The sequence below is a fragment of the Oncorhynchus masou genome, chromosome 11, assembly GCF_036934945.1.
Source record: "Oncorhynchus masou masou isolate Uvic2021 chromosome 11, UVic_Omas_1.1, whole genome shotgun sequence".
Classification (NCBI taxonomy): domain Eukaryota; kingdom Metazoa; phylum Chordata; class Actinopteri; order Salmoniformes; family Salmonidae; genus Oncorhynchus; species Oncorhynchus masou.
This window is the reverse complement of record NC_088222.1, coordinates 43535453-43557154: the sequence shown is the minus strand read 5'-3', so window position 1 is coordinate 43557154 and position 21702 is coordinate 43535453. Positions and strand designations below refer to the sequence as shown.

The 21702-nt window shown below is 44.1% G+C and overlaps 1 protein-coding gene across 1 annotated transcript in view; it reads right to left on the bottom strand.

Annotated features, from left to right (window-relative positions):
* LOC135547875 (uncharacterized) overlaps positions 1-21702 on the bottom strand; it is a 102759-nt gene that overhangs the window by 64425 nt on the left and 16632 nt on the right. The window contains exon 2 of the mRNA XM_064977091.1: positions 9899-9986. The gene's annotated coding sequence lies outside the window, so the exon portion shown is untranslated. The remainder of the gene's footprint in view (positions 1-9898; positions 9987-21702) is intronic.

Below are 21702 nucleotides of genomic sequence, written 5' to 3'. Positions count from 1 at the left end.
AAATAGAGAATAAAACTGATTTTATTCCCCCTCCAAATCCCCCATAATCCTGTTGTCTTTCTGCCTCTGACGGTGACCTTTTTGCAGGGAGCCTGTTACCATAGAAACCCCTCCATTCTTTGTGAATTTCTGTCACCATTTAGGCAAAAGTGGTGACCTTAAGGTAAATAACAAGCATTCCGTTCCCCTCGTCTAAATCAAGTGTTGTTTGTGTGTCTTACTTTTCATATCGAGCTGCAGGTGACGCGTGAGGGCCTCTTCATTTAGAACAGAACAATAATCTCCTGACAATTGTTCATGTACCATAACAATAGACGATTGGATTCGCAATTTCCTTTTGTCTTAAACTGATTTATGATTATCAGAATGTCCATGCCAAGTGTTTCTCCTTCCAGGTAAAGTGAAGCCCTGATCAGCAGATACAGTGGCTCAAGTGGCACAGGATCTTGGTTAACACCTGTTACTCTTTCTGTTACTGTTTCTATTGTCTCCTCTGCTGATTTGAATCTTAACTCTATTTAACAAAACCCTACTTAGAGATGTTGTACAGAAGGATGGTGTGTGGAGGTTTTATTCAAAAGTTTTTGTATGACCACAAACATAGACTCAAATTCACAGGGTGATGGCCATTGCCTACCACAGTGTAACTAGCTTTGATGTGGTCTGCAGTTTGAGACTACAGTGTAACTGTTAGAGCAACAAACTTATCTGCACCAGCTGAATTCAAACAAAATAAACGTACTTGCATAAAAAGCTATGTTTATTGAACTACAACCTATTATGAAAGAGCATGACTTTTCTTGGAATAGAGCTTGCTCAGTGCAGTGTTTAATATAACAAAAATATGTTTTGGCAAAGGGATCAGGTTTTTGTTCTAATCACCGATGGTCAGAGTGTTGTATACAAGCCGGCACCCAATAAGTACCATTTTTTACGTTCTGCATATAGTGTTTCAGTCATTCAAACACTGCCTCACTGCTTGTGGGGAATGCCTGAGCTCGGTGAGGGGGTGAAGAGAGAGAGAAAGAGAGAAGGAAGGGTGGGTGGGAAGGAGGAGGAGGGGGTTGGGTTAACATGACAACCACTGTTTTGGCCAGGATAAAAACCAAGCTTCTCTCTCACACCTCCCTCCTATCATCATCCTCTTTTCCTCCTTCCTCTCCCTATCTCTCACTCCCTCCTTCCTATTCAGCTCTCCCTCTTTCTCCCTCTCTCCGTCTCCCCACTTGGGGAGAGTCGCATTCCCCTGTGTTGAGTTCAGAGGCGAGCCGGAGCGCAACTCTCCTCTCAGTGGCAGGATTGTTCTCAGGGCTCTAGATCCTCCTCCGGTTGCCGTGGAGACCTCCATACCACAGCACTGACCCTGGAGGTTTGGGTCTGTTTTCCTCCAAGCAGGAGATTCTGGCAGCTGGAGGACAGCTGTTACTACCAGGGCCAGGCGTCAATCAGCTCCAGGCCTACAACCACCCACAACAAACACTGGGTACACACACTGAGTACACTGTCTTGTGTTGATGTAGTAAATCTTTTCTTAATCCTATTTTCTTAAAACTGCCATTGTTGGTTAAGGGCTTGTAAGTAAGCATTTCACAGTAAGGTCTACACCTGTTCTATTCGGTGCATGTGACAAATACAATTTGATTTGATTTGAAACATTGAAATGTTCAATTGTCTTTTGAGGATGAAACGTGTCGTTTTTCACCACAAACAGATGCATCTTGTAATTGGGTTGTCTTTTGTGCAAATCACAATTTCTCACTTCCTGTGAATGGACTTAGTAGCCTTAATACTCAGTGGGGACAGAATGGAGCAAAGTCAGATTAGAAGCTAATGTTCAGTTCACAGTATACATTACACACTGGGTCTAAATGCTCCTGTAGGTGAACACTATTCACTGTGTAATAGATTTTGGCAGGACCCTCTTACAGAGGAGTCAAAAGGCACATTGGGATGAATCCCACAGCAGGACAACCGTAGCGGCATTAAGATGGTGCAGAGGATTAAAGTATGGGCAACTGATCCTCAACTGCAAGCTGCAATATAGCTATTCCTATAGGGGTTCTCTAAAATGGTGGACCAGCTTCACATGCATACCAAGGGCAGACTGATGACAGACGAGGGCATGTTCATGTCTATTGCATGGGCATCACTACCAAACACATACATACTGTATACTGTACATGTCTGAGTTGGAAAACATCTCAACACATGATGCATCACATTGCTGTATATCGGCAGTGATTGGCTCTCACTCATCTCCACTCCATTCATTGCTGCTGAAAAAGCTATTCTTGTAGCACTTTGCATGCCCTCTTCTTGAGTTGAGTACTTTCCTTGTTTCTGAGTGCATCAAGCACTGCCATATCCCACACTGCACAGAAGCATGAATACTACCCCAGTCTCAGTGCAGCACTTTGAATGCTTTAACTGGGTATAACATCTGTCTGTTAGTTTCACCAGTACTCTTTTTGAAATGAGTTAATATATTAGTTAGTATCTATTCTACACATAGGTGATGAAAACATAAACTGTAGACTTGGTATTGATCTGCTTAACATCCCAGAGATAGATGATTGCAAGTGAAAAAATATATATTTTATTGTTAAGTGCTACATAATTCAAGCCTAGAATACATTTGAACAACAAAGACACGCAAACATTCTGAAGAAAACAAACATTTTACTATCAGTCAAACACTAAAAAAAGTCGAGAAGCCCACAGACTCTCTATAAAAGCTTCCACCCTTCAGGCCTGCCTTATCTTTCAACAACGCTCCAACATTTGTCTCTTTCTCCTGTATATATGTTTTACAGGGATGGGGTAGGGGTTGATGGCAAGATTCGAATTATAGAGAGTTTTACTGATTATTTTTTTCTTACCGGGGTAAAAAAAAAAAGTGCATGCAGCCTACGCAGAGAGCTACGTTGCAGAGTCTTTCGGCTCTTCCTCTCCATCTGTTTTGTTTTCTTTCCATCGTCCCTTTTTGATGAGCTGGGTCTTCAGTCCCCCCAATAAAATCCCATTAGCTCTTAATGAAGTCGGGCTTGCAGCCTCTCGGCCTCACCTCATTTAGCACGATTGTCTGGTGTCCATTGGCATGGAGGCAATTACAGCCGCGCGGCGAGAGTAATTGGATATGCCGACAGGGGCCCCAAGAAATGGGGAATAAATAAAAAAAAATATTCAAACTAATAAGCTTCCATTCAGATGGTGGTATGGCGGAAGGAAGGGGTTGTGGCTAAGTTAAATCAACATAATTAGGGTTGCTGGGTTGGTGGGGAAACTAGGTTGGGTAGCTAGCAGGGTGAGGAGATGAAGGGGTTTCACTGGGGGATGATGGTTGAGATGGCAAGAACGATGGGATGGGAGATGGAGGGGTAGCTAGCGTGCTGCTAACGCTAATGATGAAGGGCATACGGGTGAACTCAAAAAGGTTACAGGAGTATATATTATAGGCGTACGTCAATTTGTTTTCTTTTTCCGTTTTGCCTAAATATTATACTTTTTCGTTCCATTATCGAAATGACAGCTAAATCGTTTAATTTCTTAGGAAAATGCCCTTATCCCAGGCGGCACCCTAGGCTCACAGATTCACAGATTCTCCACTAATTCTGCATGATATTTACAGAGGTGCCGGTTCAATTGGTTTCTCTAGGGTATACTGTGTATTCGGAGAGTATTCAGACCCCTTGACTTTTTCCACATTTTGTTATGTTACAGCATTAGTCTAAAATTGATGAAATAAAAAGTTTTCCCTCATCAATGGGTGTTTCTACAACTTCATTGGAGTCCACATGTGGTAAATTCAATTGATTGGACATTATTTGGAAAGGCACACACCAGTCTATATAAGGTTCCCCAATTCACAGCATGTCAGAGCAAAAACCAAGCCATGAGGTCGAAAGAATTGTCCGTAGATATCCGAGATAGGATTGTGTCGAGGCACAGATCTGGGGAAGGGCGAAAAAAACATGTCTACAGCATTGAAGGTCCTGAAGAGCACAGTGGCCTCCATCATTCTTAAATGGAAGAAGTTTGGAACCACCAAGACTTCCTAGAGTTGGCCGCCTGGCCAAACTGAGCCATCGGGGGAGAAGGGCCTTGGTCAGGGATGTGACCAAGAACCCGATGGTCACTCTGACAGAGCTCCAGAGTTCCTCTGTGGAGATGGTAGAACCTTCCAGAAGCACAACCATCTCTGCAGCACTCCACCAATAAGGCCTTTATAGTAGAGTGGCCAGGCGGAAGCCACTCATCAGTAAAAGGCACATGACAGCCTGCTTGGAGTTTGAAAAGGCACCTAAAGGACTCTCATACCATGAGAAACAAGATTATCTGGTTTGATGAAACCAAGATTGAACTCTTTGACCTAAATGCCAAGCGTCACGTCTGGAGGAAACCTGGCACCATCCCTACGGTAAAGCATGCTGGTGGCAGCATCATGCTGTTTTTAGCAGCAGGGACTGGGAGACTAGTCAGGGTCGAGGGAAAGATGAACAGAGCAAAGTACAGAGATTATTGATGAAAACCTGTTCCAGAGCACTCAGGACCTCAGACTGGGGCGAACAGGACAGTGACCCTAAGCACACAGCCAAGACAATGCAGGTGTACCTTCGGAACAAGTCTCGGAATGTTCTTGAGTGGCCCAACCAGAGCCCGGAGTTGAACTCGATCAAACATCTCTGGAGAGACTTGAAAATAGCTGTGCAGCGACGCTCCCCAACCAGCCTGACAGCTTGAGAGGATATGTAGAAAAAAATTGGAGAAACTCCCCAAATACAGGTGTGCCAAGCTTGTAGCGTCATACCCAAGAAGCCTCGAGGCTTTAATCGCTGCCAAAGGCGCTTCAACAAAGTACTGAGTAAAGGGTCTGAATACTTAAGTAAATGTGATATTTCAGTTTAGTTTTTTTATACATTTGCTAAAATTTCTACAAACCTGTTTTTGCTTTGTCATTGTGGGGTATTGTGTGTAGATTGATGAGGAAAAAAACTATTTAATACATTTTAGAATAAGGCTGTAACGTAACAAAATGTGGAAAAAGTTGAGGGGTCTGAATACTTTCCAAATGCACTGTATATTGGATTTCCTTGTGGGATTGGAAATGCCAGCCTTCACTATTTAATTGTCTGTAAAGACAGTGGGAGGTGTCAAGTGCTTCAATCTAAAATAACCTTAGTTGCCTCATCTGAGAGCGAGCATTTCAGATGTATTCTGTTTAATGAGGTTGGCTTGCATCTCTGAATTTCTATGCTAACCTTGCTATGCATGTGTTAGATACTTCATATGTTAGATACCATTTGGTCAACAGGATACTGTACACAAGGAACTCATGGGAGTCCTAATGGCATTTCTTAAACAGTTGTAAGGACACATCTAAACATAAAACACAAAGCTTTGATTCCAACAATGCTAAATTATCTGTAACTAACATCTACCTTTGAGATACTTGTCATTGGTCACATGCTAATGCTAAATCTAACAATACAATTCCCTACCACCATTTATGTTGTCCTCCTCGATAAAAAAGGGGAGAAATGAGACAGTGGACTTCACACTGGAAAAATTAAATGAATTGAATGAAATGAAAAATCGAGAACATTGGAATCCAGTACTCTTGGCACATGGCGAGCCCCTCTTGGTGCCAGATGCCTGGGCATCTCCCCTGGCTCCCTCCCTCCCCCTCCCTCCCTAAGCTGAGCAACAGGTGGCAGAAACATGATCACCAAGCAAAGGCCTTCACCAGGGGCACCTCCGCCAGAACCGAGCAGCCTACCCACACCCTCCACAATGGGGGTAGAGGAGGCAGAGGACTAGATAGAACCAAACCCAAGAGGGAGTTAGAGGGATGCAGCCAGGGAGTGGGAGAATGGAGGAAGGAGGTGGTTACAATGGAGCCTTTGGCAAGCAACAATGCGGAGAGACTACAAGTCTATTGTGGGCGGTGTGCTCCTACAATAGTCGGGGAGTGTCTCCTGAGGGGGCATCCACCATAGCAGGGCCCCTCCCAGGCAGGGCCCCTCCCAGGCATTGCCTATGTTTATACCTGACCCACCTGGTGACACTTCCCCTAAAACCCCAGAACACACAGAGATACAATGCAAGTAGTCCTCTTGAGATTAAACACTGGGACTTACAGGGACATTTTGGTTATTGAAACCCATTTGTATTGCATGTAGTTTTACGGGCTCTATCATTGTTAGAAATGATGACAAAGGGACCTAGAGAGGAAGACAATGTTTGTATTTTTATGTGTCTATCCATCATGTCACGTTCTGACCTTAGTTCCTTTATTACGTCTTTGTGTTAGTTTGGTCAGGGCGTTGGGGTGAGTAGTCTATGTTCTTTTTTCTATGTAGTATATATGTGTGTGGCCTGGTATGGTTCTCAAACAGAGGCAAGTGTCGTTCGTTGTCTCTGATTGAGAATCATACTTAAGTAGCCTGTTTTCCCCATTTTGGTTGTGGGTGTTGAATTTTCTGTTTAGTGTTTTCTGCACCTTACAGGACTGTTTCGTTTTTTTTCTTGTTTTTTTTTTTCATTTATTCACGTTGTTGTTTTATATTTCAGTGTTTAGTTAATAAAATCATGAACACGTACCACGCTGCGCTTTGGTCCACACCTTCTTCCACCAACGGTCATTACAGAAACACCCACCAACCAAGGACCATGCAGCGTGGTATCGAGCAGCAGTGTTCTCTGGACTCATGGACATGGAAGGAGATTTTAGACGGTAAGGGACCCTGGGCACAGGCTGGAGAATATCGTGCCCCAAGGAAGAACTGGAGGCAGCGAGAGCTGAGCGGCTGCGATATGAGGAGGTAGCACGGCAGTGCGACAGGCAAGAGAGGCAGCCACAAAAACAAATTTGGGGGGTGGGGCACACGGGGATTGTGGCAGAGTCAGGTTGGAGACCTGAGCCCACTCCTCGTGCTTACCGGAAGAAGCGCAGTACTGGTCAGGCACCGTGTTATGCGGTCAAGCGCACGGTGTCGCCAGTACGCGCTCATAGCCCGGTGGGCTATAGGCCAGCCCCCTGCAAGTGCCAAGCGAGAGTGGGCATCCAGCCAGGGCTTGTTGTGCCAGCCCAACATGTTTGGTCTCCGGTACGCCGTTTCGGCCCAGGGTATCCTGCGCCGGCTCTGCGTGCTGTGTCTCTGAGGCACTGGGAGGGTGCAGTGCGTCCTATGCCTGCGCCCCGCCCATGCCGGGCGAATGTGGGTATTGAGCCTAAGGGAGAGGTGCGAGTGGTATGCACCAGATCTCCAGTGCTCACCCACAGCCCGGTTCAACCTGTGCCTCCACTCTGGATGGTCCGGGCTAAAATGGTGATCCAGCTGGGAGGAGTGGTGCCAAGGCTGCGCACCAGGGCTCCAGTGCTCCCCCACAGCCCGGTCCATCCGGTGCCTCCTCCAAGCACCAGGCCTCCTGTAGGTCTCCCCAGCCTGATGGGTCCTGTGGCAGCCCCACGCACCAGGCTGTCTCTCCGTCTCCTCCCTCCAGGTCCGCCCGTCAGTCCCGAGCTGCCAGACTCGCCCATGTGTCCTGAGCTGCCAGAGCAGCCCGTCTGTCCTGAGCTGCCAGAGCCGCCCGTCAGTCAGGAGCTGCCAGAGCCGCCAGTCAGTCAGGAGCTGCCAGAGCCGCCCGTCAGTCAGGAGCTGCCAGAGTCTCCCATCTATTCGGGACCTGCTGCAAGGGTCCCCAGTCCGAGGTCGGCAGCGAGGGTCGCCGTTCTGAAGGTGCCACTGAAGCGGACAAAGACTATGGTGGAGTGGGGTCCACGTCCCGCACCAGAGCCGCCCCCTCGGACAGACGCACACCAGACCCTCCCCTGTAGTTTCAGGTTTTGCGGCCAGAGTCCGCACCTTTGGGGGGAGGGTACTGTCACATTCTGACCTTAGTTCCTTTATTATGTCTTTGTGTTAGTTTGGTCAGGGCGTGAGTTGGGGTGGGTAGTCTATGTTCTTTTTTCAATTTAGTATTTATGTGTTTGGCCTGGTATGGTTCTCAATCAGAGGCAGGTGTCGTTTGTTGTCTCTGATTGAGAATCATACTTAGGTAGCCTGTTTTCCCCAATTTGGTTGTGGGTGTTTAAATCTCTGTTTAGTGTTTTCTGCACCTTACAGGACTGTTTCGTTTTTTTTGTTTATTCACGTTGTATTTTGTACATTCTGTATTTCAGTGTTCAGTTATTAATAAAATCATGAACACGTACCACACCGCACTTTGGTCCACACCTTCTTCCACCAACGGTCGTTACAATAGAATTGTTCTATCATTGGTCATGATACCGGGAAAGCATATAGCAATGTCTAAAGGTTTTATATTAATCCATCCAGACCGGTGTGGATTGGGTGGACAGCACAGGAGGTTGGTGTCACCGTAATTCGGGAGGACTGGTTCATAGTGATGGCTGGACCACAATAAATGGAATGGTTATCAAACTTAAACACACGATTTCCATGCGTTTGATACCATTCCATTCACTCCATTCCAGCCATTATTATGAGCCATCCTCCCCTCAGCAGCCTCCTGTGGGGGACAGCTGTGTTTATCAGGATCATATACTGTAGCTGCATGATCGCTGCACATTCATTGGTACAATAACAAGGTGATGTCCAGGAAAGAGCTAGGTAGCTATGGACAGTGTTCATAAGAGACTATCATCTCATGGATGCCATTCCATTGAGGAGAGACAGTGGTACCTGCTGCGGATGGCTGCCACTTCCCTAACACAGAAGGCTAGGTTAAAACCTAAAAGGATTAGCAGAAGTGCCGGAGCAACACAACCCTTCTCTCCTCTCCCCACGACTTTGGAATGAACATGTTTATTAGTCTAAAAAGATCTATACAAACAAACACTCCGCGCGGCAGGGTGAGATGGCAGCTCCAGCCAGGAGGAGATTTAATTAGCGAAATCTCGTTAGGTCTAACAAAATTAAGTGTAAAACAATCCTCGGCAGGGCTCCGAAGAATCCATACAGGGGAGGAGAGGAGGGAGGGAGGATGCAGCGGCTGGAAGCGATTAGGGCCAGGAGGATATGGAGACAGGCCGTGCCAGTGCACCGTTGTTGTGGCGGGAAATGGCTTGGAATATCCAGCTGCTTTTGCACTCAATTAAAGAGACTTCCCTCTCTTTCTGCCCTCCAACCCCCCCTTCTCATCCTATTCCCACTACAAAATGAGTTCATCCCTGTTGCCTGTCATTATAGTGTCACAGTAAAGCCCTCGTCTCGAACTCTCGCCACAGCTTCACTTAGAACTCATCAACTCCAGTCAATTCCATCCTGGCCAGCTCAACCATTAAAGACACAAATAGTGTTTTTAGAGTGAATCTAACTGCTATTAAAAACATGAAGGGGGAAAAGCAGCATCCAAACTTTGGGAAATAAACTCCCTGCGAGAAGTAAAGTCAACTTAAAAAGTCAAATTGGGAAATACAACTTAGTCTGCGGAATTAGGAAGAGGCCTTAAATGATTGCTGTCGATCTAGGTCAACCGAACCGCAACGGAGTTGAGTCAATCAAAGAGACTTACAGTAACTACTCTTGCATGGTAGTTTTTTAAGGTAGGAGTTACACTTAATTATGTGCTCTTAGTCTTAGCCTTCATCATGGAACGATAAAAACACTTGGGAGTTGGATCTGAAGAAGCAGCTTGACAGTATTAGATGTACCAGATGTGCTGCTAAGATGTGTTGTTAACACCCCATTAGTTAGTCATGCATATGTGTATAAAACACATGCCTAAAGACTACACTTAGGCTCTCGCTAAATACACGTCTTGTTTAATGGTGCTGTAAACAAACAGACAGTATGTAAACAGTAACTCGAGTGAAGAAGTCTTAAAGTCTTGCTTCCCTATTTCAGATCTGTGAAAAGGTGATGGGAGAACTTACAGTTAGTTTGCCCTCGGCAACACAGCAGCAGTCAATGTTGTTGTCGTCTGCTCTTCCACGCCTTAGTGTCCAGTCCTCCACACAAAGTCTGCAGAAAACAGGGAAATGTTGCTGTGTGAGTAAACATGCATGTTTAAAGTCCATTTTTAACATATCCCACTTACTGTACACAAAAGAAGGCAAAATCAGAAAAGTAGTTGTAATTTCATAATGATAGTGGTCTGGGTTGTTTTCTTATGTTTACAGTATTATTGGCATTAAAATACCGCCATATAATGAGTGTGAATAGAGTGGTGAGGAGAAGCAATCTACCGTGTCTAGAAGCGACATCACCATTCATTTTCTGCATTCAGGTTCACTCAAACATCGTTTTAAGCTTTGTTTTACTACTGACAGTTACAGCTGATTTCAGAATTGTATATCGATTCTCTCTCTTTAAATATTTGTCATCGGATTTCTTCGTTTCAGTCTCTGAATTGTTTATTTAAACATTTCGCTGCCAGCTCCAGATATCAGGGCATACAAATTATAATCTATGTCCTGAATTAGCGAAGTGGGCATGGGCGCCCAGCTATATCATGAGTAAGTGCTATCTGGGATACGTGGGACGTCTCTATCCTAATCCTAACCTTAACCCCTACCCTTACCCTAACCATAACCCTTACCTAACCCTAAACGTAACCATTTAAAATGTCAACTTCAATGGGGTAGGGACGTCCCAAGGAGCCCGGATAGCACAGACCCTATATCCTGTCCCGAGCTTGTTTTCCATTGCTAAAATAGCTGGCTAGTTGAACTATAGCTGTGTTCAAAAACAAAATCATTTCAAATTCCAAATTTCTTAAGCAAACCAGATGGAATAATTTTCTTGCTTTTTAAATTTATAGATAGTCAGGAGCACACTCCAACACTCAGACTAAATTAACACATTAAATATGTGTGTTTAGTGAGTCCGCCAGACCAGCGGCAGTATGGATGACCAGGGATGTTCTCTTGATAAGTGCGTAAATTGGATCATTTTTTTGTCCTGCTAGGCATTCAAAATGTAATTTTGGGTGTCAAGGAAAATGTATGGAGTAAAAAGTACATTATTTTCTTAGTTATGTATTAAAGTAAAAGTTGTCAGAAATATAAATAGTACATTAATGTACAGATACCCCAAAATCTACTTAAGTAGTACTTAATACATAACTAAGTTTTAACTTAGTTTTACTTAAGTACTTTACACCACTGGCTAATGTTGGCGAGATACTTCTAGACACAAATGAGAGAACACCTCACTGACAATTTTACTCGCCCTAGCCGAACTAGTTAGGCTGTTTTCATGTTATCCAGAGCATTGGTGACTAACTGTGCTGCTGGAAACAATTTAATTACGCTTTTTTTGCTGACGTGTACTGACACCGGCCTTTTGTAAATTCATCAGTTATTCTGCGCGAGAATGCTCTGAAAACAGAGTAGATAGCCAGAATTAACAATGTCCATTGAAATGTTCAATGATCACTTAGCTAAGAAAGATGTGAATAATCAAGTCAATAAGCGTTGGGTAGTTAGTTAGATAGCATAAAGTTAGTATACTGCCTGGCAAGTTCGATGTACTGTAGTAGTAGTCAACTAACGTTAGGTAACTAGCTAACATACCGGTACATACTGCTGTACTGCTATGCGGTTCGTAAGGATAGCGTACCTAACAAATTATCAACCAACATAACGTGTAACGTAACTTATTTGAAAAGTAATTTATTTATTACATTGCTCAACATTTTGTTAACATTTGTCATAATCACTTAAAGCAATGAATTTGTAACAGCTTTCGTTGGACTTCGGCTGCATATTTTCCAACATTTTCTTCAAATTTAAAAAAACGTTGTGAAGCCATGCCCATTTCTGAAGAATTGCATTACGGGGCTTAAAAGTACGGAAAAAGTGTCCGCTGCATGTATACTTCATACTTCACATGTATACTTCATTTGGTGAATTCTAGAACAACATCCAGGAACTTTTGGCATACTAACTATATCCATACTATGACCAATAAGCATACTATATACTCAATTAATTTCAAATAGTATGGTTAGTGTCACCAATAGTATGGTTAGTGTCACAAATAGTATGGTTAGTGTCACAAATATTATGGTTAGTACAGTTAGTATGAGTACTTGAGCTAGTTTTTGCCATCATTGTCAAACTTCATAAATACTGCACCCTCAACTTCAAAACTCCTTTGCTAGTTATACGATCATGTAACTAAGAAAATTGCTGGAAAGAAACTTGACTTATTGTTTTGTTGAATAGTCATAACTGGTTCGACCTATCTATCGTGTCGAAAGACAATTGTGGCAAAAGATACCATTGCTACTTAACGAGTATCCAAGTTCAGTTTTGAGATCCACCGGTTTCAGTGGCATAGGGTTAGCTAGACATTTCTGACTGATCTTGGAACTATGACAACAAGCAGCCTCTCCTCGCTTGGCTCGGTGGAAGATACAGTGATTTTGCCAACACAGACAGATATGTACACAGTCTTGTACCCTTAATCTTTCTTAAACTAACTATCCTATTTGTTGATTTAGGCCATCATTGTGAATAAGATGTTGTTCTTAACTGACTGGCCTAGTTAAATAAAGGTTCAATAAAAAAATGTATCTGACTTTATTAGTACAATGAGTAATCCAGGAATGTCACGAGTAAATTGACAAGAGAAAACCTGAGAAAATATCAACTCTACAGAGCACCAATGGCTACAATGAACGGCTAAATTACTTCTGGCCACAAAGGGTCCACGTTAGGGTCTCACAACTCTATATGTCGAATATAGAATATCCTGGCTGCAAGTAGCCTTAGTCTCTTTTAGACATATTCCTTTGTGCCTAGTACCTCCATAGGCTCTTGGACTCATTTCAAGGAGTTCAGGTGCCGTGCAGGAAGTCAGTACGCACATGTAACCGATTTAAGTTCAATCTTCCATTTAGGATTGGACACCTGATCTTTCGCTTGACCGGCTAGTCATGTATCCTGTCAGTGGGAGTGTGCTGGGCTTCCCAGCAGGCTTGCAACTCCAGCTGCTACCTGCTAACACTGGAGCTCTGAACAGCGAATGTTTACCAAGACCTGCACTGCTCAATTGGGACTGTGTGTGAGGTATAGGCTAGGGAGCTTGGAGACTGGATATTTAACAGACAGGGGGAGGGGGGATGTACATACTGCAGCAGTTACATGGCTTTTTCGTTTCCTTCACTGCAAGACCACTAACAAGTTAATTAAATGACTGGATAGGATTCCACCATACACCCTTTTGCATCAATGTATAAACTCATTTCAGACCAGTGCTCGTGAAAGTAAACAAGGAGAGTAGGCTTTTTTTTGTGTGGGGGGGCAGGGGGGGGGGCTATCCTCTAGCCTGGGTTATTCACTTCACCAACACAACAGTCACCGAAGGAAGATCAGGGGAGGTGGAAGGGGAGGCATTTCTAAGGTTTCCTCCAGCTACAAAGAAAACATTTTAGCCTGGTCTGTAATCCCTCTGGAAGCTTCCCCCTAAGCTCCGGGACCAGCAGTGGCCTTCCTCTCCAGCCGCTCAACCCGGGCTGGTCTTCCTGTTGACGTCAAAGTGAATTAAAGCGGGCCGAAGCAGCAGCGGCTCCCCCCGGGGGGCTGGAGGGCTAATCACTGTGTTCCTCACAAACCACAGAGGAAGCATTAGCATTCCTGGAGCAGCAGACCACCACACCAGCCCCACTAAGGCCTGTCAGCCTGGTCGGCTGGCTGGGCCCCCAAACAGACACAGAGAGGAGAGAGTGGGCCTCTCTGACTTGGGAGAGGGGGAAGGGGAGAGCTTTAGATTTTCCCACATTCAGTCACTGTCTTGGTCTCAGAGTCTCAAGTAGTCTGGCATGTCGCCTTGTGCAAACAGTCCAGGCCTAGCACACACACACTCACACACATGCACACACAGTCCCCCAGTCTAGGAATTCTTCATTAAATTGAACAGTGGGAGGATGGGGCGCTGCTCTCGGGTTGCATTTTGACTTGATTAAAGCTGAAGGAATTGGACATGGCAGCAGTGCTACCCCATGACAAGTTATTGTGCTTCCTGTGAGTTTTTATCGCAGCCCTGTACAATATTTGTTCTCGAATAATGGGATGCGCTCGGCTGCTTCGAACTTGTTTTCGGCCACGCGTTATGAAACAATTCAGCTCATTTGCTCAATTTGGGTTTTCTTTACAATTCACGTGGAGTACAGGCAGTTTATTTTAGTTTCAGGCAAATATGTTCAGAGAAGATATAGCATTAATGTAGGTAATGAATATTCACTAAATATCCTATAATCGTACACAGACTCAGTATACATTGGTATATTCCAGATGGACCTCTTTAAGATCCACAAACTTTCCTCTTTGGAAGAGGAAGGTCAAGGTGAGCAGGGTGGACCAAAGGACTCATTTCCCACAATCCCTTGCCAGCAATAGCCCCCAGCTGTTCAAAGCCTGCAATAACAGCTACGCAGAGGTTTAGTGCTTCATGTTACTATGACAACAGTGGACTGATTCATATGCACAGTCTCTCTGTTCTAATAACGAAAGTGACATTATGCCATAATTTAATTTCCATAAAACACAAGAAAGGCGAGCAAGGTTTTTCTACACAAAGATGCAGGGCATGAAGAAGGGGATTCATTTTGGAGTTCTGTAGCACATGCACCCAAACTCAGAAACCCGTTCCCCACAAACTTCACACCCCACACTTGCAATAAACACCAAACAGAATGTAACTGTATCTATAGAACTAACAAAATATAAAATCCTTACAATGGTTTCCACACACACACAATGGGACCTAAATATTTTGTCATGCCCTACAGCTGTACAGAATATCACACAGATCACTGTCAAACAGGATGTACAACAATGATACAATTTTCTTTCCACTGGCCAAACAGGAAGTGAGCTCATTTGGCCATCTTGGGGATTTCTATAGGGTGCTGATGCTATAAGAAATGCAGAATAGTACTTCCACATTTACAGTATAAAGCCTATAGATGACATAAACAATTCAACTCTTTCAACTGTCTTTTATAAAAAGCTATTATACCAATATGTCTCTACCACTTTTCAGAAGGTAATATAGCACAACTATTTATTTGGTCATTATTTCAGGGATGGAACTTATTTTGGCCACAATCAATAGCAATAATCTAGAATTTTGACATAAGACCAACCCTTACAGTCCAAAATATATACTCTTTCACCATCACAGACACAGGTTATTTTGAAACACTCACTATGTTTTTTATTTTTTTATTTTACCTTTATTTAACCAGGTAGGCTAGTTGAGAACAAGTTCTCATTTACAACTGCGACCTAGCCAAGATAAAGCATAGCAGTGTGAACAGACAACAACACAGAATTACACATGGAGTAAACAATAAACAAGTCAATAACACAGTAAAAAAGAAAAAAGAGTCTCAATACGTTGTGTGCAAAAGGCATGAGGAGGTAGGCGAATAATTACAATTTAGCAGATTAAACACTGGAGTGATAAATTATCAGATGGTCATATGCAGGTAGAGATACTGGTGTGCAAAAGAGCAGAAAAGTAAATAAATAAAAACAGTATGGTGATGAGGTAGGTAAAATGGGTGGGCTATTTACCGATGGACTATATACAGCTGCAGCGATCGGTTAGCTGCTCAGATAGCAGATGTATGAAGTTGGTGAGGGAGATAAAAGTCTCCAACTTCAGCGATTTTTGCAATTTGTTCCAGTCACAGGCAGCAGAGAACTGGAAGGAAAGGCGGCCAAATGAGGTGTTGGTTTTAGGGATGATCAGTGAGAGACACCTGCTGGAGCGCGTGCTACAGGTGGGTGTTGCCATCGTGACCAGTGAACTGAGATAAGGTGGAGCTTTACCTAGCATGGACTTGTAGATGACCTGGAGCCAGTGGGTCTGTCGACGAATATGTTGTGAGGACCAGCCGACCAGAGCATACAGGTCGCAGTGGTGGGTGGTTTAAGGTGCTTTAGTAACAAAACGGATGGCACTGTGATAAACTGCATCCAGTTTGCTGAGTAGAATATTGGAAGCTATTTTGTAGATGACATCGCCGAAGGAGGATCGGGGATCGGTAGGATAGTCAGTTTTACTAGGGTAAGTTTGGCGGCGTGAGTGAAGGGGGCTTTGTTGCGGAATAGAAAGCCGACTCTAGATTTGATTTTAGATTGGAGATGTTTGATATGAGTCTGGAAGGAGAGTTTCCAGTCTAGCCAGACCCCTAGGTACTTATAGATGTCCACATATTCTAGGTCGGAACCATCCAGGGTGGTAATGCTAGTCGGGCGTGCGGGTGCAGGCAGTGAACGGTTGAAAAGCATGCATTTGGTTTTACTAGCGTCTAAGAGCAGTTGGAGGCCACGGAAGAAGTGTTGTATGGCAATGAAGCTCGTTTGGAGGTTAGATAGCACAGTGTCCAAGGAAGGGCCAGAAGTATACAGAATGGTGTCGTCTGCGTAGAGGTGGATCGCCCACAGCAAGAGCAACATCATTGATATATACAGAGGAAAGAGTCGACCCGAGAATTGAACCCTGTGGCACCCCCATAGAGACTGCCAGAGGACCAGACAACATGCCCTCCAATTTGACACACTGAACTCTTGTCTGCAAAGTAGTTGGTGAACCAGGCAAGACAGTCATTAGAAAAACCGAGGCTACTGAGTCTGCACTTAACATTGGGAACAGCACAGAATACATTTGCATGTGTTTAGGAGTCCTTCTATGCTCAATATTGGGGACTATTACTAGGTCAGTACGGCTAAGGCTTTGTTGTTTAAGGATAAGAACTATAGAATTCCAGGGAGCTTTGGATGACAATGGTAGGTATTCCCATAGGGGTAACAGTACACTCCTTGGCATCACGAGGGGTTTACCCCAACGTTTAACAGCAAGCAGCTAATAATAGGCAGATATGGCAAACAAAGCACAGGACACACACATAATATACACACACCACACGACACCATATCCACCCTTAAATGCACACACAAAACAATAAGCACATGTGTATACAAACACACACAGACACTGATCCATATACAGTTGCTAGGGAAAGTCTACACAACCCTTGCAGTCTTCACATTTTACTGCCTTAAGATTACATCTAAAAAGGGATCACATTAGAGTTTTTTTCCCCTACCGATCTTCACAACCTATTTCACATTTTCAAAGTGAAAGAAAACTAATATAAAATGTTTCAAATTACTAAAAAATATACATTTGTATGTCTTCTCACCCCAGAGTTCAAACTTGGTGGAAGCTCCTTTGGCAGCCATTACAGCTATGAATCATTTTGAAAAAGATTCTACCAACTTTTCACAACTTTTAAGGGCCCCTACAATTGATGGACAGCAATATTCAAACCGTGTCTCTGATTTTCAAGCAAATTTAAGTCAGGACTGAGACTGGACCACACATGACCACTCTTGGAAAGTCATTCTGGTGTGCCTTTGGCATTAAAATGTGTGTAATTGTCCCACTGAAAAGGTCAAACTTTACCTCAGGGTTAGGTTTTCAGAAGACTGAGGCAGCTTTTCCTCTAACTTTTTACCTGGGCTTTGTTCCTTTCATATTTATTTTGATCCACAACAAAACTTGAAAATACAGAGGATCCATAACATTGCAGTCACTCCACATAACTAGACAATGTTTGAATATTGCTGTCCATCAATGATTCCCAACAAAATGTACTGAGCTTGAGCAATTTTGACAAAAACAATGGATATATGTTGCCCTAAGAGTTTTGCAAAGTTTGTTGAATCGTATTCAAAATTATTCACAGCTGTAACGGCTGCCAAAGGTGCATCCACCAAGTATTAACTCTGGGGTGTGAAGACATACACAATCAATACATCTTTGTTTAAAAACATGTATTAATGTGGAACATTTTCTATCATATTTTTTTTTTACGTTGAAAGCAAGCTGTGCAAGTGGTGTGTAGACTTTCACTCAGCACTATCCACTATCTGTACTTTATATCTACAAACAAATGCGAGTGAACACCAAACAACACATACAGCACCAGTCAAAAGTTTGGACACACCTATTCATTCAAGGGTTTTTCTTTATTTTTACTATTTTCTACATTGTAGAATAATAGTGAAGACATCAAAACTATTAAATAAGACATATGGAATCATGTAGCAACCCAACAAGTTTTAAACAATGTCTTCAAAGTTACCACCCTTTCCCTTGATGACAGCTTTGAACACTCTTGGCATTCTCTCAACCAGCTTCATAAGGAATGCTTTTCCAACAGTCTTGCCAGAGTTCCTACATATGCCGAGCATTTGTTGGCTGGTTTTCCTTCACTCTGTGGTCCAACTCAGCCCAAACCCTCTCAATTGAGTTAAGGTCAGGTGATTGTGGCAGCCAGGTCATCTGATACAGCACTCCATCACTCTCCTTGATCAAATAGCCCTTACACAGCCTGGAGGTGTGTTTTGAGTCATTGTCCTGTTGAAAAACAAATTACCCCAAAGCACAAACCAGATGGGATGGCATATCGCTGTAGAATGCAGTGGTAGCCATGCTGGTTAAGTGTGCCTTGAATTCTAAATAAATCACAGACAGTGTCACCAGCAAAGCACCCCCACACCATCACACCTCCTACTACATGCTTCACGGTGGGAACCACACACACGGAGATCATCCGTTCACCTACTCTGCGTCTCACAAAGACCAAAAATCTCTCATTTGTGCTCATCAGACAAAAGGACAGATTTCCATCGGTCTGTTTCTTGACCCAAGCAAGTCTCTTATTCGTATTGGTGTACTTTAGCAGTGGTTTCTTTGCAGCAATTCGACTATACTAAAGTGTTAGCAAATTGATATCCTTATTTTCAATGGTGCATGTGCAGATGTAGAGGGTAAAGCAAAAGGTGTCGGGATGAACCATTTGAAAGTCAAGTTGAAGAGATATGAGCTTTGGGGTGTGGTCACTGGTCAGTCAGTATGCTCTAATGCAGCGCAACTGTAAATGACTTCCATTCTATATTTTCTAAATGATTTGCCTCTAAATAATTTACTCTTATATTACATATGAGGAGAACTAAATCATTCCTCAATCTAGTGTTTAGAAATTCTGTTTACACTAGCCATAACTAAGGCCTTTTGGCTAATAAGACAAAACAACTTGACCCTTTAGTCCCAGATGATACAAGTCCATTTTACAATCTGTGTCAATCCTATTTCATGATATGAAAATGCTATTAAAATGCCACATGATATAACATGTCCTAAGGCATCTATGCAGTTTATTCTATTCCATCACTCCCTCCCCAATGTAATAAAACTGAAGGAGCTCACTTGCTACCGCACATAACTCGTATGATCTGAACCATGCTCCTCGGCCCCCATGGGCCTTGTTGGGTCGGCCTCTTATGCATCATATGCTCTTTCGCTCACACTGGAGCTGAGCACCAGAACAACCTGGCTCCTGGCCAGCCAGCCAGCCCAGGCCCCAGCCCTAGCCCCAGTCCCTCAGCCTCAGCTCTATAGATGTAGCACCAGCCCCAGCACTAGAACGTAGCTCCCAGACCCATCCCCATCCCAATAGCCCCCAGATCCATCCCAATCCCAATAGCCCCAGTCCAATGAGCCCTATCCTCAGCCCCATAGTCCCAGCCCAATAGCCCCAGCCCAATCCCTAGTCCTAGTCCCAGCTCCAACCTGTCAGCCCAGCCCAGGCCAATCAACACTTCCCCCTGCTCAGACATCTAAAGACAAGCTTCCTGTCTAAGGACTATGGGAATGAGAACTGGCGAGTGCTGGGGGGGGGCTGAGGGAGAAGAAAGGATGGATAGGGATAACAGAGGGGAAAAGACTGAGGCACTGAGCTTTCAGCAGATTCCTCAGGCTTGGGGATGGATTGGGTGGATGGTGGACGGACCCTCCTGTAGAGCACAGTAGGCTGGCTGATCTAATGCACGTAGGGGGACACTAAAACTATCTTCCCCTGGTGGAATCTTCCCTCTTTTCGGAGGGTCTGAGACAGACATGCCTGTTTCATATTCCTTCATTGGGCCTCTGATGTGCCCACAATTTCTCCCAGAAGTTAATTTGTTGTCACTCTGTCTAGCAGAAGGGAGCGCGAGCGGAGGGAAGAGGGAACATATTGAACTTGGCAGAAGAAGGGCAAGATCCTGAAAAGTCAAGACAGTGCGGAATTCCCCGTCAGTGTCTGAAATCAGGCTTGCTGGCTGACCTTTAGCCTGTTTTTTCCCCTCTCTCTCTCTCTCTCTCTCTCTCTCTCTCTCTCTCTTCACGTGGAAAAGAAAAGGTTAACCCTTTCTGACGCACATTGCAATCGGGGGCGTCGCCAGGCAGAATATGTACAGAATAGATGTGTGTGCATAATCTAGTTAATCCATTTTCTATGCAAGACGTGCATGCATGATCTAGCCAACTTCACCAGTTTTCTCCATCTGAATATTCTGTTTAGATGCAGTTCTTGAAGTGGGTTGATAAGGTGTTGATACTCTTTCATTTTTCTGTACAGGGGTCAATATTTTAGGATGAATATTTTATAAGAGATGCTGGTACTCAAGCAGTAGAAACATTGAGGTGCCGACTCAATAATTCAAACTCTGGGTAGATGTATCATGAATGTGCTTGTCTGTTTGTTTCTGAGGACATGATGTATTTAAGAGAGCAGGGAAAGCTGAGAGGTGCGCTGCAATCTGTATTAAATGTCTACAACAGTTTATAAATACTACCACAGCAGGGCGTCAGTGGAACCAGGGACAGCAGCCAGCCTGTTAAATGGCTGTTACACGCACACACACACGCACACACACACACCAGGGGACTCAAGAGGAAGGGACAAGTGATCCTCCACCATTCTGCACTTTACTGGGGACATTTCACCTCCAGTAAAGCTGCACTGACAGACAGTTCCACAGCTCCATCTAAGCACTGGTCTCGGATCAGTTATTTTGCAAGGTTACCTAAACATACTCATTACTATTAAACAAATACACCTGACCCCAGATCAGCACTCAGAGGCTACAATGTCCATTTACACCATACTGACCCTGGACGGCCGAACCCATGGAGAGGGCCAGGTACTCACCACAGAGAATGGACCTTGACCAGACAGACCCCGAGTACCAGATATAACTGCTGTCTGTGTGGAAAGGATTCTCTCCTCACCCTGCTAGACAGGGCCAGACTAAAGCATTTGGGGCCTCTCATTGGCTAGAATGTTCCCATCTGATCTCGCCTTCTGCCGCCGGCCTTTCACCATTGAGGGCATGGGGCAGTTTATTTTTTTTTTGCTGTTTTATAGCTCATATTTTGTTCAGATTTCCCCATTTGTGCAGTTTGAAAGCAAATGTTCTGCTATTCTACACATTTTGCTATGAGGCTGAGAGAAAATGTTGCAGTTTTAAAGGTAACTTCCTGCAATTCTACCTATTGTACTATCATATGCTATCTGGCGGCCCCCTGGAGGTCGGGGGTCGGGGGCACGTGCCCTGCGTGCCCGTCCAGTAATCTGGCCCTGCTGCTAGGCCTTGTCATTCTAGCACAGACATGGAAGCGGGCCACAGACACTCTAGCTGCTGTGTTCAGCCCCACACCAGTCGCTCTACACTACACAGCAGCTGTTTATATCTCTCTTTTAGAACAGAGCTGTCATCAACCTTTTCAGGGACACCATTATAAAGTTATAGAAACGGGAGGGACTGAGGTCAAGTGGAAGATGGAAGTCGGGGGTTCACCACTATGTGACATAACTGGTGTTCTCTAGTGC